The sequence below is a fragment of the Hyperoodon ampullatus genome (assembly GCF_949752795.1).
Source record: "Hyperoodon ampullatus genome assembly, contig: scaffold_228, whole genome shotgun sequence".
Classification (NCBI taxonomy): domain Eukaryota; kingdom Metazoa; phylum Chordata; class Mammalia; order Artiodactyla; family Ziphiidae; genus Hyperoodon; species Hyperoodon ampullatus.
The window spans coordinates 473,313-490,952 of NW_027640668.1; positions in this window are offsets into that span (position 1 = coordinate 473,313).

The following is a 17,640-nucleotide window of genomic DNA, read 5'->3' on the forward strand; positions in this document are numbered from 1 at the left end:
CGTCCAAATGCCTAACAGCTACTCTCTCATTGGTTCTCCCAATTCCCTTTCATCCTCTGCCAAATTGGCAACCTGTGCGAACCAGGAGTTTAAAGGGTCTGTCTCTCCAAGTTGGGAGGTTGATAGTAAAGCAGATGGAAAGTCAAACCGGAGCACCAGGAGAGGGACTATTCATTGAGTTTTCGAAACCTTTCATATTCACAGTGTGTCCGTTCTCTAGGTTTTCCGTACATGTTATAACTGTAGTAATATTCCCTTCTACCAGGAGAGTTGGGACCCATGGAATGGGTGCCAGGCATTTGTGCTTTAAAGGGTCTGCATTTGCTCACCCAATCTCACCAATCCTCTCAGTCCCAAGTGTCCAGCCTTATGCCACATCCAGCTGTCATTGTAGATAGGGTCATTCCAGGTTTCATCAGAGACCCTGAAGGAATTGTAAAGAATTTCCCAGTTTTTTTGTTTTGTTTTTGAAATTCCTTTTTATAGTGGGTTTGAGCTGATTCTCACTGCCATGTTTATGCCAGTCTAGACACACTTGATTCCCTTACGGAGACATATCAATACATAGGTTTTAAGATTCTTACTAGTCAGATATATTCCTCTGTAGGAAATATGGTGTTTTGAGTCCCTTTCACTGAGGAAGGTGTAGGTCTTGTCTATCCCATAGTTGGTTTTTGGAACGGTACCTGTGCTTATATCAAACTCTGGTTTTATGCATCACCCCACCTCTCCTTCCCCCTTAAGCAGGCATAAGAGTGTTTTCTAAATGTGAGACACTGTTTTCTTTCCTAACTCAGTTCAAGTGTAGCCATGTTTACAGGATCTTCATAAGTGATATCTTATGATAAGTTTCTTTTTCTGTGTGACTTATTTCACTTAGAATCATCGTACCTGAATCCACCCATTTTGCTGCTACTGGTCTTATGACATTGATTTCATGGCTGAGGGATATTCCATCGTACGTAAGTACCACAATTTTTTGAACCATTTTTATATTTCCTGGGATATTTAAGGTGTACCCAAGTTGAGGTCCTTGTAAGCAGTGCAGCCCTAAATTTTCCGGTGGCTCTGTCTTATTGATTTTCAGTTTGCCCAAGGTATATTCCCTAGACTGGAAGTGCCCTTGTCTCTGTAACTCTGTTCTTTACTTGTTTTAGGGAACACAATGTACTCCTCCAGAGAGGCAGTTGGCAATTTACATCCCGCCCATCAGCATAACAAGGCTCCCTGTTCTCCATGGCCTGTTTTGCCTTTCTGGTTTCTACACATTTTGTGGATGTCCCTTTTGACAGGTGGGAAGTGATACTTCTTTGTAGTGCAGATTTGCATTGCCCGCTTGCTTGCTTGGCCAAAAAGGGCGTATGCGTTTTCTCCTGAATATATTCAGGAGAAAACGCATACGCCCTTTTTGGCCAAGTGCATCATTGTCGAAGTTGTGCCCCTCTTCCTGTGCTTTAAAGGCGATTCCAACATACTGCTTGAAATCTGTTTCCTTCTATTTTGGCTCGCTTTCAAGTCCGCCTCGTTGCCTTCCCTCAACAGATTTTTGGACGATAGTTGTCCTTTATTACTCGACCAGTTTGTTAATTGCTGTGCCCCTGAGCTCCATTTTTCAACTCGTTTTTGGTGAGCTGACCGGAAGTCCAAAATTTTGGTTCAGGACCCATACTGGTTCCCGGTGGGGGGCTGAGACTTTGGTTAATTCTTCTTCCTGCCGGGAAATTACAGTGATATGTGCCCGTCCAAATGCCTAACAGCTACTCTCTCATTGGTTCTCCCTCTTCCCTTTCATCCTCTGCCAAATTGGCAACCTGTGCGAACCAGGAGGTTAAAGGGGCTGTCTCTCCTAGTTGGGAGGTTGATAGTAAAGCAGATGGAAAGTCAAACCGGAGCACCAGGAGAGGGACTATTCGTTGAGGTTTAGCAACCTTTCGTATTCACAGTGTGTCCGTTCTCTAGGTTTCCCGTACATGTTATAACTGTAGTAATATTCCCTTCAACCTGGAGAGTTGGGACGCATGGAATGTGTTCCATGCATTATTGCTTTAAAGGGTCTGCATTTGCTCACCCAATCTCACCAATCCTCTCAGTCCCAAGTGTCCAGCCTTATGCCACATCCAGCTGTCGTTGTAGATAGGGTCATTCCAGGTTTCATCAGAGACCCTGAAGGAAATGTAAAGAATTTCCCCGTTTTTTTGTTTTGTTTTTGAAATTCCTTTTTATAGTGGGTTTGAGCTGATTCTCGCTGCCATGTTTATGCCAGTCTAGACACACTTGATTCCCTTATGGAGACATATCAATACATAGGTTTTAAGATTCTTACTAGTCAGATATATTCCTCTGCGGGAAATATGGGGTTTTGAGTCCCTTTCACTGAGGAAGGTGTAGGTCTTGTCTATTCCATAGTTGGTTTTTGGAACGGTACCTGTGCTTATATCAAACTCTGGTTTTATGCATCACCCCACCTCTCCATCCCCCTTAAGCAGGCATAAGAGTGTTTTCTAAATGTGAGACACTGTTCTCTTTCCTAACTCAGTTCACGTGTAGCCATGTTTACAGGATCTTCATAAGTGATATCTTATGATAAGTTTCTTTTTCTGTGTGACTTATTTCACTTACAATCATCGTACCTGAATCCACCCATTTTGCTGCTACTGGTCTTATGACATTGATTTCATGGCTGAGGGATATTCCATCGTACATAAGTACCACAATTTTTTGAACCATTTTTATATTTCCTGGGATATTTAAGGTGTACCCAAGTTGAGGTCCTTGTAAGCAGTGCAGCCCTAAATTTTGGGGTGGCTCTGTCTTATTGATTTTCAGTTTTCCCAAGGTATATTCCCTAGACTGGAAGTGCCCTTGGCTCTGTAGCTCTGTTGTTTACTTGTTTTAGGGAACACAATGCACTCCTCCAGAGAGGCAGTTGGCAATTTACATCCCGCCCATCAGCATAACAAGGCTCCCTGTTCTCCAGGGCCTGTCTTGCCTTTCTGGTTTTTACACATTTTGTGGATGTCCCTTTTGACCGGTGGGAAGTGATACTTCTTTGTAGTGCAGATTTGCATTGCCCGTTTGCTTGCTTGGCCAAAAAGGGGTGTAAGCGTTTTCTCCTGAATATATTCAGGAGAAAACGCATACACCCCTTTTTGGCCAAGTGCATCATTTTCGAAGTTGTGCCCCTCTTCCTGTGCTTTAAAGGCGATTCCAACGTACCTCTTGAAATCTGTTTCCTGCTATTCTGCCTCGCTTTCAAGGCTGCCTCGTTGCCTTCCCTCAACAAAATTTTGTACGATAGTTGTCCTTTATTACTCGGCCAGTTTGTGAATTGCTGTGCCCCTGAGCTCCATTTTTCAACTCGTTTTTGGTGAGCTGACCGCAAGTCCAAAATTTTGGTTCAGGACCTATACTGGTTCCCGGTGGGTGGCTGAGACTTTGGTTAATTCTTCTTCCTGCCAGGAAATTACAGTGATATGTGCCCGTCCAAATGCCTAACAGCTACTCTCTCATTGGTTCTCCCTCTTCCCTTTCATACTCTGCCAAATTGGCAACCTGTGCGAACCAGGAGGTTAAAGGGTCTGTCTCTCCAAGTTGGGAGGTTGATAGTAAAGCAGATGGAAAATCAAACCGGAGCACCAGGAGAGGGACTATTCGTTGAGTTTTAGAAACCTTTCGTATTCACAGTGTGTCCGTTCTCTAGGTTTCCCATACATGTTATTACTGTAGTAATATTCCCTTCAACCTGGAGAGTTGGGACCCATGGAATGGGTGCCATGCATTATTGATTTAAAGGGTCTGCATTTGCTCACCCAATCTCACCAATCCTGTCAGTCCCAAGTGTCCAGCCTTATGCCACATCCAGCTGTCGTTTTAGATAGGGTCATTCCAGGTTTCATCAGAGACCCTGAAGGAATTGTAAAGAATTTCCCAGTTTTTTTTTTTGTTTTTGAAATTCCTTTTTATACTGGGTTTGAACTGATTCTCGCTGCCATGTTTATGCCAGTCTAGACACACTTGATTCCCTTACGGAGACATATCAATACAAAGGTTTTAAGATTCTTACTAGTCAGATATATTCCTCTGCGGGCAATATGGTGTTTTGAGTCCCTTTCACTGAGGAAGGTGTAGGTCTTGTCTATTCCATAGTTGGTTTTTGGAACGGTACCTGTGCTTATATCAAACTCTGCTTTTATGCATCACCCCCCCTCTCCTTCCCCCTTAAGTTGGCATAAGAGTGTTTTCTAAATGTGAGACACTGTTCTCTTTCCTAACTCAATTCAAGTGTAGCCATGTTTACAGGATCTTCATAAGTGATATCTTATGATAAGTTTCTTTTTCTCTGTGACTTATTTCACTTAGAATCATCGTACCTGAATCCACCCATTTTGCTGCTACTGGTCTTATGTCATTGATTTCATGGCTGAGGGATATTCCATCGTACGTAAGTACCACAATTTTTTGAACCATTTTTATATTTCCTGGGATATTTAAGGTGTACCCAAGTTGAGGTCCTTGTAAGCAGTGCAGCCCTAAATTTTGGGGTGGCTCTGTCTTATTGATTTTCAGCTTTGCCAAGGTATATTCAATAGACTGGATGTGCCCTTGGCTCTGTAGCTCTGTTGTTTACTTGTTTTAGGGAACACAATGAACTCCTCCAGAGAGGCAGTTGGCAATTTACATCCCACCCATCAGCATAACAAGGCTCCCTGTTCTCCAGTGCCTGTCTTGCCTTTCTGGTTTTTACACCTTTTTGGATGTCCCTTTTGACCGGTGGGAAGTGATACTTCTTTGTAGTGAAGATTTGCATTGCCCGCTTCCTTGCTTGGCCAAAAAGGGCGTATGCGTTTTCTCCTGAATATATTCAGGAGAAAACGCATACGCCCTTTTTGGCCAAGTGCATCATTGTCGAAGTTGTGCCCCTCTTCCTGTGCTTTAAAGGCGATTCCAACGTACCTCTTGAAATCTGTTTCCTGCTATTCTGGCTCGCTTTCAAGTCCGCCTCATTGCCTTCCCTCAACAGATTTTTGGACGATAGTTGTCCTTTATTGCTCGGCCAGTTTGTGAATTTCTGTGCCCCTGAGCTCCATTTTTCAACTCGTTTTTGGTGAGCTGACCGCAAGTCCAAAATTTTGGTTCAGGACCTATACTGGTTCCCAGTGGGTGGCTGAGACTTTGGATAATTCTTCTTCCTGCCGGGAAATTACAGTGATATGTGCCCGTCCAAATGCCTAACAGCTACTCTCTCATTGGTTCTCCCTCTTCCCTTTCATCCTCTGCCAAATTGGCAACCTGTGCGAACCAGGAGGTTAAAGGGGCTGTCTCTCCAAGTTGGGAGGTTGATAGTAAAGCAGATGGAAAGTCAAACCGGAGCACCAGGAGAGGGACTATTCGTTGAGTTTTAGAAACCTTTCGTATTCACAGTGTGTCCGTTCTCTAGGTTTCCCGTACATGTTATAACTGTAGTAATATTCCCTTCAACCTGGAGAGTTGGGACCCATGGAATGGGTGCCATGCATTATTGCTTTAAAGGGTCTGCATTGGCTCACCCAATCTCACCAATCCTCTCAGTCCCAAGTGTCCAGCCTTATGCCACATCCAGCTGTCATTGTAGATAGGGTCATTCCAGGTTTCATCAGAGACTCTGAAGGAATTGTAAAGAATTTCCCAGTATTTTTGTTTTGTTTTTGAAATTCCTTTTTATAGTGGGTTTGAGCTGATTCTGGCTGCCATGTTTATGCCAGTCTAGACACACTTGATTCCCTTACGGAGACATAGCAATACATAGGTTTTCAGATTCTTACTAGTCAGATATATTCCTCTGCGGGCAATATGGTGTTTTGAGTCCCTTTCACTGAGGAAGGTGTAGGTCTTGTCTATTCCATAGTTGGTTTTTGGAACGGTACCTGTGCTTATATCAAACTCTGGTTTTATGCATCACCACACCTCTCCTTCCCCCTTAAGCAGGCATAAGAGTGTTTTCTAAATGTGAGACACTGTTCTCTTTCCTAACTCAGTTCAAGTGTAGCCATGTTTACAGGATCTTCATAAGTGATATCTTATGATAAGTTTATTTTTCTGTGTGAGTTATTTCACTTAGAATCATCGTACCTGAATCCACCCATTTTGCTGCTACTGGTCTTATGTCATTGATTTCATGGCTGAGGGATATTCCGTCGTACGTAAGTACCACAATTATTTGAACCATTTTTATATCTCCTGGGATATTTAAGGTGTACCCAAGTTGAGGTCCTTGTAAGCAGTGCAGCCCTATATTTTGGGGTGGCTCTGTCTTATTGATTTTCCGTATTCCCAAGGTATATTCCCTAGACTGGAAGTGCCCTTGGCTCTGTAGCTCTGTTGTTTACTTGTTTTAGGGAACACAATGCACTCCTCCAGAGAGGCAGTTGGCAATTTACATCCCGCCCATCAGCATAACAAGGCTCCCTGTTCTCCAGGGCCTGTCTTGCCTTTCTGGTTTTTACACATTTTGTGGATGTCCCTTTTGACCGGTGGGAAGTGATACTTCTTTGTAGTGCTGATTTGCATTGCCCGCTTGCTTGCTTGGCCAAAAAGGGCGTATGCGTTTTCTCCTGAATATATTCAGGAGAAAACGCATACGCCCTTTTTGGCCAAGTGGATCATTGTCGAAGTTGTGCCCCTCTTCCTGTGCTTTAAAGGCGATTCCAACGTACCTCTTGAAATCTGTTTCCTGCTATTCTGCCTCGCTTTCAAGTCCGCCTCGTTGCCTTCCCTCAACAGATTTTTGGACGATAGTTGTCCTTTATTACTCGGCCAGTTTGTGAATTGCTGTGCCCCTGAGCTCCATTTTTCAACTCGTTTTCGGTGAGCTGACCGCAAGTCCAAAATTTTGGTTCAGGACCTATACTGGTTCCCGGTGGGTGGCTGAGACTTCGGTTAATTCTTCTTCCTGCCAGGAAATTACAGTGATATGTGCCCGTCCCAATGCCTAACAGCTACTCTCTCATTGGTTCTCCCTCTTCCCTTTCATACTCTGCCAAATTGGCAACCTGTGCGAACCAGGAGGTTAAAGGGTCTGTCTCTCCAAGTTGGGAGGTTGATAGTAAAGCAGATGGAAAATCAAACCGGAGCACCAGGAGAGGGACTATTCGTTGAGTTTTAGAAACCTTTCGTATTCACAGTGTGTCCGTTCTCTAGGTTTCCCGTACATGTTATAACTGTAGTAATATTCCCTTCAACCTGGAGAGTTGGGACCCATGGAATGGGTGCCATGCATTATTGCTTTAAAGGGTCTGCATTTGCTCACCCAATCTCACCAATCCTGTCAGTCCCAAGTGTCCAGCCTTATGCCACATCCAGCTGTCGTTTTAGATAGGGTCATTCCAGGTTTCATCAGAGACCCTGAAGGAATTGTAAAGAATTTCCCAGTTTTTTTGTTTTGTTTTTGAAATTCCCTTTTATAGTGGGTTTGAACTGATTCTCGCTGCCATGTTTATGCCAGTCTAGACACACTTGATTCCCTTACGGAGACATATCAATACAAAGGTTTTAAGATTCTTACTAGTCAGATATATTCCTCTGCGGGCAATATGGTGTTTTGAGTCCCTTTCACTGAGGAAGGTGTAGGTCTTGTCTATTCCATAGTTGGTTTTTGGAACGGTACCTGTGCTTATATCAAACTCTGGTTTTATGCATCACCCCCCCTCTCCTTCCCCCTTAAGTTGGCATAAGAGTGTTTTCTAAATGTGAGACACTGTTCTCTTTCCTAACTCAATTCAAGTGTAGCCATGTTTACAGGATCTTCATAAGTGATATATTATGATAAGTTTCTTTTTCTGTGTGACTTATTTCACTTAGAATCATCGTACCTGAATTCACCCATTTTGCTGCTACTGGTCTTATGACATTGATTTCATGGCTGAGGGATATTCCATCGTACGTAAGTACCACAATTTTTTGAACCATTTTTATATTTCCTGGGATATTTAAGGTGTACCCAAGTTGAGGTCCTTGTAAGCAGTGCAGCCCTAAATTTTGGGGTGGCTCTGTGTTATTGATTTTCAGTTTTCCCAAGGTATATTCCCTAGACTGGAAGTGCCCTTGGATCTGTAGCTCTGTTCTTTACTTGTTTTAGGGAACACAATGCACTCCTCCAGAGAGGCAGATGGCAATTTACATCCCGCCCATCAGCATAACAAGGCTCCCAGTTCTCCAGGGCCTGTCTTGCCTTTCTGGTTTTTACACATTTTGTGGATGTCCCTTTTGACCGGTGGGAAGTGATACTTCTTTGTAGTGCAGATTTGCATTACCCAGTTGCTTGCTTGGCCAAAAAGGGCGTATGCGTTTTCTCCTGAATATATTCAGGAGAAAACGCATACGCCCTTTTTGGCCAATTGCATCATTGTCGAAGTTGTGCCCCTCTTCCTGTGCTTTAAAGGCGATTCCAACGTACCTCTTGAAATCTGTTTCCTGCTATTCTGCCTCGCTTTCAAGTCCGCCTCGTTGCCTTCCCTCAACAGATTTTTGGACGATAGTTGTCCTTTATTACTCGGCCAGTTTGTGAATTGCTGTGCCCCTGAGCTCCATTTTTCAACTCGTTTTTGGTGAGCTGACCGCAAGTCCAAAATTTTGGTTCAGGTCATATGCTGGTTCCCGGTGGGTGGCTGAGACTTTGGTTAATTCTTCTTCCTGCCGGGAATTTAGAGTGATGTGTGCCCTTCCCAATGCCTAACAGCTACTCTCTCATTGGTTCTCCCTCTTCCCTTTCATCCTCTGCCAAATTGGCAACCTGTGCGAACCAGGAGGTTAAAGGGGCTGTCTCTCCAAGTTGGGAGGTTGATAGTAAAGCAGATGGAAAGTGAAACCAGAGCACCAGTAGAGGGACTATTCGTTGAGTTTTAGAAACCTTTCGTATTCACAGTGTGTCCGTTCTCTAGGTTTCCCGTACATGTTATAACTGTAGTAATATCCCCTTCAACCTGGAGAGTTGGGACCCATGGAATGGGTGCCATGCATTATTGCTTTAAAGAGTCTGCATTTGCTCACCCAATCTCACCAAACCTCTCAGTCCCAAGTGTCCAGCCTTATGCCACATCCAGCTGTCATTGTAGATAGGGTCATTTCAGGTTTCATCAGAGACCCTGAAGGAATTGTAAAGAATTTCCCAGTTTTTTTGTTTTGTTTTTGAAATTCCTTTATATAGTGGGTTTGAGCTGATTCTCGCTGCCATGTTTATGCCAGTCTAGACACACTTGATTCCCTTATGGAGACATATCAATACATAGGTTTTAAGATTCTTACTAGTCAGATATATTCCTCTGCGGGAAATATGGGGTTTTGAGTCCCTTTCACTGAGGAAGGTGTAGGTCTTGTCTATTCCATAGTTGGTTTTTGGAACGGTACCTGTGCTTATATGAAACTCTGGTTTTATGCATCACCCCACCTCTCCTTCCCCCTTAAACAGGCATAAGAGTGTTTTCTAAATGTGAGACACTGTTCTCTTTCCTAACTCAGTTCAAGTGTAGCCATGTTTACAGGATCTTCATAAGTGATATCTTATGATAAGTTTCTTTTTCTGTGTGACTTATTTCACTTAGAATCATCGTACCTGAATTCACCCATTTTGCTGCTACTGGTCTTATGACATTGATTTCATGGCTGAGGGATATTCCATCGTACGTAAGTACCACAATTTTTTGAACCATTTTTATATTTCCTGGGATATTTAAGTTGTACCCAAGTTGAGGTCCTTGTAAGCAGTGCAGCCCTAAATTTTGGGGTGGCTCTGTGTTATTGATTTTCAGTTTTCCCAAGGTATATTCCCTAGACTGGAAGTGCCCTTGGATCTGTAGCTCTGTTCTTTACTTGTTTTAGGGAACACAATGCACTCCTCCAGAGAGGCAGATGGCAATTTACATCCCGCCCATCAGCATAACAAGGCTCCCAGTTCTCCAGGGCCTGTCTTGCCTTTCTGGTTTTTACACATTTTGTGGATGTCCCTTTTGACCGGTGGGAAGTGATACTTCTTTGTAGTGCAGATTTGCATTACCCAGTTGCTTGCTTGGCCAAAAAGGGCGTATGCGTTTTCTCCTGAATATATTCAGGAGAAAACGCATACGCCCTTTTTGGCCAATTGCATCATTGTCGAAGTTGTGCCCCTCTTCCTGTGCTTTAAAGGCGATTACAACGTACCTCTTGAAATCTGTTTCCTGCTATTCTGCCTCGCTTTCAAGTCCGCCTCGTTGCCTTCCCTCAACAGATTTTTGGACGATAGTTGTCCTTTATTACTCGGCCAGTTTGTGAATTGCTGTGCCCCTGAGCTCCATTTTTCAACTCGTTTTTGGTGAGCTGACCGCAAGTCCAAAATTTTGGTTCAGGTCCTATGCTGGTTCCCGGTGGGTGGCTGAGACTTTGGTTAATTCTTCTTCCTGCCGGGAATTTAGAGTGATGTGTGCCCTTCCCAATGCCTAACAGCTACTCTCTCATTGGTTCTCCCTCTTCCCTTTCATCCTCTGCCAAATTGGCAACCTGTGCGAACCAGGAGGTTAAAGGGGCTGTCTCTCCAAGTTGGGAGGTTGATAGTAAAGCAGATGGAAAGTGAAACCAGAGCACCAGTAGAGGGACTATTCGTTGAGTTTTAGAAACCTTTCGTATTCACAGTGTGTCCGTTCTCTAGGTTTCCCGTACATGTTATAACTGTAGTAATATCCCCTTCAACCTGGAGAGTTGGGACCCATGGAATGTGTGCCATGAATTATTGCTTTAAAGAGTCTGCATTTGCTCACCCAATCTCACCAATCCTCTCAGTCCCAAGTGTCCAGGCTTATGCCACATCCAGCTGTCATTGTAGATAGGGTCATTCCAGGTTTCATCAGAGACCCTGAAGGAATTGTAAAGAATTTCCCAGTTTTTTTGTTTTGTTTTTGAAATTCCTTTATATAGTGGGTTTGAGCTGATTCTCGCTGCCATGTTTATGCCAGTCTAGACACACTTGATTCCCTGAAGGAGACATATCAATACATAGGTTTTAAGATTCTTACTAGTCAGATATATTCCTCTGCGGGAAATATGGGGTTTTGAGTCCCTTTCACTGAGGAAGGTGTAGGTCTTGTCTATTCCATAGTTGGTTTTTGGAACGGTACCTTTGCTTATATGAAACTCTGGTTTTATGCATCACCCCACCTCTCCTTCCCCCTTAAACAGGCATAAGAGTGTTTTCTAAATGTGAGACACTGTTCTCTTTCCTAACTCAGTTCAAGTGTAGCCATGTTTACAGGATCTTCATAAGTGATATCTTATGATAAGTTTCTTTTTCTCTGTGACTTACTTCACTTAGAATCACCGTACCTGAATCCACCCATTTTGCTGCTACTGGTCTTATGACATTGATTTCATGGCTGAGGGATATTCCATCGTACGTAATTACCACAATTTTTTGAACCATTTTTATATTTCCTGGGATATTTAAGGTGTACCCAAGTTGAGGTCCTTGTAAGCAGTGCAGCCCTAAATTTTGGGGTGGCTCTGTCTTATTGATTTTCAGTTTTCCCAAGGTATATTCCCTAGACTGGAAGTGCCCTTGGCTCTGTAGCTCTGTTCTTTACTTGTTTTAGGGAGCACAATGCACTCCTCCAGAGACGCAGTTGGCAATTTACATCCCGCCCATCAGCATAACAAGGCTCCCTGTTCTCCAGGGCCTGTCTTGCCTTTCTGGTTTTTACACATTTTGTGGATGTCCCTTTTGACTGGTGGGAAGTGATACTTCTTTGTAGTGCAGATTTGCATTGCCCGCTTGCTTGCTTGGCCAAAAAGGGCGTATGCATTTTCTCCTGAATATATTCAGGAGAAAACGTATACGCCCTTTTTGGCCAAGTGAATCATTGTCGAAGTTGTGCCCCTCTTCCTGTGCTTTAAAGGCGATTCCAACGTACCTCTTGAAATCTGTTTCCTGCTATTCTGCCTCGCTTTCAAGTCCGCCGCGTTGCCTTCCCTTAACAGATTTTTGGATGATAGTTGTCCTTTATTACTCTACCAGTTTGTGAATTGCTTTGCCCTTGAGGTCCATTTTTCAAGTCGTTTTTGGTGAGCTGACTGCAAGTCCAAAATTTTATTTCAGGACCTATGCTGGTTCCCAGTGGGGGGCTGAGACTTTGGTTAATTCTTCTTCCTGCTGGGAAGTTAGAGTGAAATGTGCCCGTCCAAATGCCTGACAGCTACTCTCTCATTGGTTCTCCCTCTTCCCTTTCATCCTCTGCCAAATTGGAAACCTGTGCGAACCAGGAGGTTAAAGGGGTTGTCTCTCCATGTTGGAGGATTGATAGTAAAGCAGATGGAAAGCCAAACAGGAGCACCAGGTGAGGGACAATTCGTTGAGTTTTAGAAACCTTTTGTATTCACAATGGGTCCGTTCTCTAGGTTTCCCGTACATTTTATAGCTGTAGTTATATTCCCTTCAACCTGGAGAGTTGGGACCCATGGAATTGGTGCCATGCATTATTGCTTTAAAGAGTCTGCATTTGCTCACCCAATCTCACCAATCCTCTCAGTCCCAAGTGTCCAGCCTTATGCCACATACAGCTGTCATTGTAGATAGGGTCATTCCAGGTTTCATCCGAGTCCCTGAAGGAATTGTAAAGAATTTCCCAGTTTTTTTGTTTTGTTTTTGAAATTCCTTTTTATAGTGGGTTTGAGCTGATTCTCGCTGCCATGTTTATGCCAGTCTAGACACACTTGATTCCCTTACGGAGACATATCAATACATAGGTTTTAAGATTCTTACTAGTCAGATATATACCTCTGCGGGAAATATGGGGTTTTGAGTCCCTTTCACTGAGGAAGGTGTAGGTCTTGTCTATTCCATAGTTGGTTTTTGGAACGGTACCGGTGCTTATATCAAACTCTGGTTTTATGCATCACCCCACCTCTCCTTCCCCCTTAAGCAGGCATAAGAGTGTTTTCTAAATGTGAGACACTGTTCTCTTTCCTAACTCAGTTCAAGTGTAGCCATGTTTACAGGATCTTCATAAGTGATATCTTATGATAAGTTTCTTTTTCTGTGTGACTTATTTCACTTAGAATCATCGTACCTGAATCCACCCATTTTGCTGATACTGGACTTATGACATTGATTTCATGGCTGAGGGATATTCCATCGTACGTAAGAACCACAATTTTTTCAACCATTTTTATATTTCCTCGGATATTTAAGTTGTACCCAAGTTGAGGTCCTTTTAAGCTGTGCAGACCTAAATTTTGGGGTGGCTCTGTCTTATTGATTTTCAGTTTTCCCAAGGTATATTCCCTAGACTGGAAGTGCCCTTGGCTCTGTAGCTCTGTTCTTTACTTGTTTTAGGGAACACAATGTACTCCTCCAGAGAGGCAGTTGGCAATTTACATCCGGTCCATCAGCATAACAAGGCTCCCTGTTCTCCAGGGCCTGTCTTGCCTTTCTGGATTTTACACATTTTGTGGATGTCCCTTTTGACCGGTGGGAAGTGATACTTCTTTGTAGTGCAGATTTGCATTGCCCGCTTGCTTGCTTGGCCAAAAAGGGCGTATGCGTTTTCTCCTGAATATATTCAGGAGAAAACGCATACGCCCTTTTTGGCCAAGTGCATCATTGTCGAAGTTGTGCCCCTCTTCCTTTGCTTTAAAGGCGATTCCAACGTACCTCTTGAAATCTGTTTCCTGCTATTCTGCCTTGCTTTCATGTCCGCCTCTTTGCCTTCCCTCAACAGATTTCTGGACGATAGTTGTCCTTTATTACTCGGACAGTTTGTGAATTGCTGTGCCCCTGAGCTCCATTTTTCAACTCGTTTTTGGTGAGCTGACCGCAAGTCCAAAATTTTGGTTCAGGACCTATACTGGTTCCCGGTGGGGGGCCGAGACTTTGGTTAATTCTTCTTCCTGCCAGAAAATTACAGTGATATGTGCCCGTCCAAATGACTAACAGCTACTCTCTCATTGGTTCTCCCTCTTCCCTTTCATCCTCTGCCAAATTGGCAACCTGTGCGAACCAGGAGGTTAAAGGGGCTGTCTCTCCTATTTGGGAGGTTGATAGTAAAGCAGATGGAAAGTCAAACCGGAGCACCAGGAGAGGGACTATTCGTTGAGTTTTAGAAACCTTTCGTATTCACAGTGTGTCCGTTCTCTAGGTTTCCCGTACATGTTATAACCGTAGTAATATTCCCTTCAACCTGGAGAGTTGGGACCCATGGAATGGGTGCCATGCATTATTGCTTTAAAGGGTCTGCTTTTGCTCACCCAATCTCACCAGTCCTCTCAGTCCCAAGTGTCCAGCCTTATGCCACATCCAGCTGTCGTTGTAGATAGGGTCATTCCAGGTTTCATCAGAGACCCTGAAGGAATTGTAAAGAATTTCCCAGTTTTTTTGTTTTGTTTTTGAAATTCCTTTTTATAGTGGGATTGAGCTGATTCTCGCTGCCATTTTTATGCCAGTCTAGACACACTTGATTCCCTTATGGAGACATATCAATACATAGGTTTTAAGATTCTTTCTAGTCTGATATATTCCTCTGCGGGAAATATGGGGTTTTTAGTCCCTTTCACTGAGGAAGGTGTAGGTCTTGTCTATTCCATAGTTGGTTTTTGGAACGGTACCTGTGCTTATATCAAACTCTGGTTTTATGCATCACCCCACCTCTCCTTCCCCCTTAAGCAGGCATAAGAGTGTTTTCTAAATGTGAGACACTCTTCTCTTTCCTAACTCAGTTCAAGTGTAGCCATGTTTACAGGATCTTCATAAGTGATATCTTATGATAAGTTTCTTTTTCTCTGTGACTTACTTCACTTAGAATAATCGTACCTGAATCCACCCATTTTGCTGCTACTGGTCTTATGACATTGATTTCATGGCTGAGGGATATCCCATCGTACGTAAGAACCACAATTTTTTGAACCATTTTTATATTTCCTGGGATATTTAAGGTGCACCCAAGTTGAGGTCCTTTTAAGCTGTGCAGACCTAAATTTTGGGGTGGCTCTGCCTTATTGATTTTCAGTTTTCCCAAGGTATATTCCCTAGACTGGAAGTGCCCTTGGCTCTGTAGCTCTGTTCTTTACTTGTTTTAGGGAACACAATGTACTCCTCCAGAGAGGCAGTTGGCAATTTACAACCCGCCCATCAGCATAACAAGGCTCCCTGTTCTCCAGGGACTGTCTTGCCTTTCTGGTTTTTACACATTTTGTGGATGGCCCTTTTGACCGGTGGGAAGTGATACTTCTTTGTAGTGCAGATTTGCATTGCCCGCTTCCTTGCTTGGCCAAAAGGGGCGTATGCGTTTTCTCCTGAATATATTCAGGAGAAAACGCATACGCCCTTTTTGGCCAAGTGCATCATTGTAGAAGTTGTGCCCCTCTTCCTGTGCTTTAAAGGCGATTCCAACGTACCTCTTGAAATCTGTTTCCTGCTATTCTGCCTCGCTTTCAATTCCACCTCGTTGCCTTCCCTCAACAGATTTTTGGACGACCGTTGTCCTTGATTACTCGGCCAGTTTGTGAATTGCTGTGCCCCTGAGCTCCATTTTTCAACTCGTTTTTGGTGAGCTGACCGCAAGTCCAAAATTTTGGTTAAGGACCTATGCTGGTTCCCGGTGGGGGGCTGAGACTTTGGTTAATTCTTCTTCCTGCCGGGAAGTTAGAGTGATATATGCCGGTTCAAATGCCTAACAGCTACTCTCTCATTGGTTCTCCCTCTTCCCTTTCATCCTCTGCCAAATTGGAAACCTGTGGAACCAGGAGGTTGAACGGGCTGTCTCTCCAAGTTGGGAGATTGATAGTAAAGCAGATGGAATGTCAAACAGGAGCACCAGGAGAGGGACTATTCGTTGAGTTTTAGAAACCTTTCGTATTCACAGTGTGTCCGTTCTCTAGGTTTCTCGTCCATGTTATAACTGTAGTAATATTCCCTTCAACCTGGAGAGTTGGGACCCATGGAATGGGTGCCATGCATTATTGCTTTAAAGGGTCTGCATTTGCTCACCGAATCTCACCAATCCTCTCAGTCCCAAGTGTCCAGCCTTATGCCACATCCAGCTGTCGTTGTAGATAGGGTCATTCCAGGTTTCATCAGAGACCCTGAAGGAATTGTAAAGAATTTCCCAGTTTTTTTGGGCTTCCCTGGTGGCGCAGTGGTTGAGAGTCCGCCTGCCGATGCAGGGGACGCGGGCTCGTGCCCCTGGTCTGGGAAGATCCCACATGCCGCGGAGTGGCTGGGCCCGTGAGCCATGGCCGCTGAGCCTGCGCGTCTGGAGCCTGTGCTCCGCAACGGGAGAGGCCACAACAGTGAGAGGCCCGTGTAACACACAAAAAAAATATATATATATATATATATTTCCCAGTTTTTTTGTTTTGTTTTTGAAATTCCTTTTTATAGTGGGTTTGAGCTGATTCTCGCTGCCATGTTTATGCCAGTCTAGACACACTTGATTCCCTTAAGGAGACATATCAATACATAGGTTTTAAGATTCTTATTAGTCAGATATATTCCTCTGCGGGAAATATGGGATTTTGAGTCCCTTTCACTGAGGAAGGTGTAGGTCTTGCCTATTCCATAGTTGGTTTTTGGAGCGGTACCTGTGCTTATATCAAACTCTGGTTTTATGCATCACCCCACCTCTCTTTCCCCATTAAGCAGGCATAAGAGTGTTTTCTAAATGTGAGACAATCTTCTCTTTCCTAACTCAGTTCAAGTGTAGCCATGTTTACAGGATCTTCATAAGTGATATCTTATGATAAGTTTCTTTTTCTGTGTGACTTATTTCACTTAGAATCATCGTACCTGAATCCACCCATTTTGCTGCTACTGGTCTTATGACATTGATTTCATGGCTGAGGGATATTCCATCGTACGTAAGTACCACTATTTTTTGAACCATTTTTATATTTCCTGGGATATTTAAGGTGTACCCAAGTTGAGGTCCTTGTAAGCAGTGCAGCCCTAAATTTTGGGTGGTCCTGTCTTATTGATTTTCAGTTTTCCCAAGGTATATTCCCTAGACTGGAAGTGCCCTTGGCTCTGTAGCTCTGTTGTTTAATTTTTTTAGGGAACACAATGCACTCCTCCAGAGAGGCAGTTGGCAATTGACATCCCGCCCATCAGCATAACAAGGCTCCCTGTTCTCCAGGGCCTGTCTTGCTTTTCTGGTTTTTACACATTTTGTGGATGTCCCTTTTGACCGGTGGGAAGTGATACTTCTTTGTAGTGCAGATTTGCATTGCCCGCTTGCTTGCTTGGCCAAAAAGGGGGTATGCGTTTTCTCCTGAATATATTCAGGAGAAAACGCATACGCCCTTTTTGGCCAATTGCATCATTGTCGAAGTTGTGCCCCTCTTCCTGTGCTTTAAAGGCAATTCCAACGTACCTCTTGAAATCTGTTTCCTTCTATTCTGCCTTGCTTTCATGTCCGCCTCGTTGCCTTCCCTCAACTGATTTCTGGACGATAGTTGTCCTTTATTACTCGGCCAGTTTGTGAATTGCTGTGCCCCTGAGCTCCATTTTTCAACTCTTTTTTGGTGAGCTGACCGCAAGTCCAAAATTTTGGTTCAGGACCTATACTGGTTCCCGGTGGGGGGCCGAGACTTTGGTTAATTCTTCTTCCTGCCAGAAAATTACAGTGATATGTGCCCGTCCAAATGACTAAC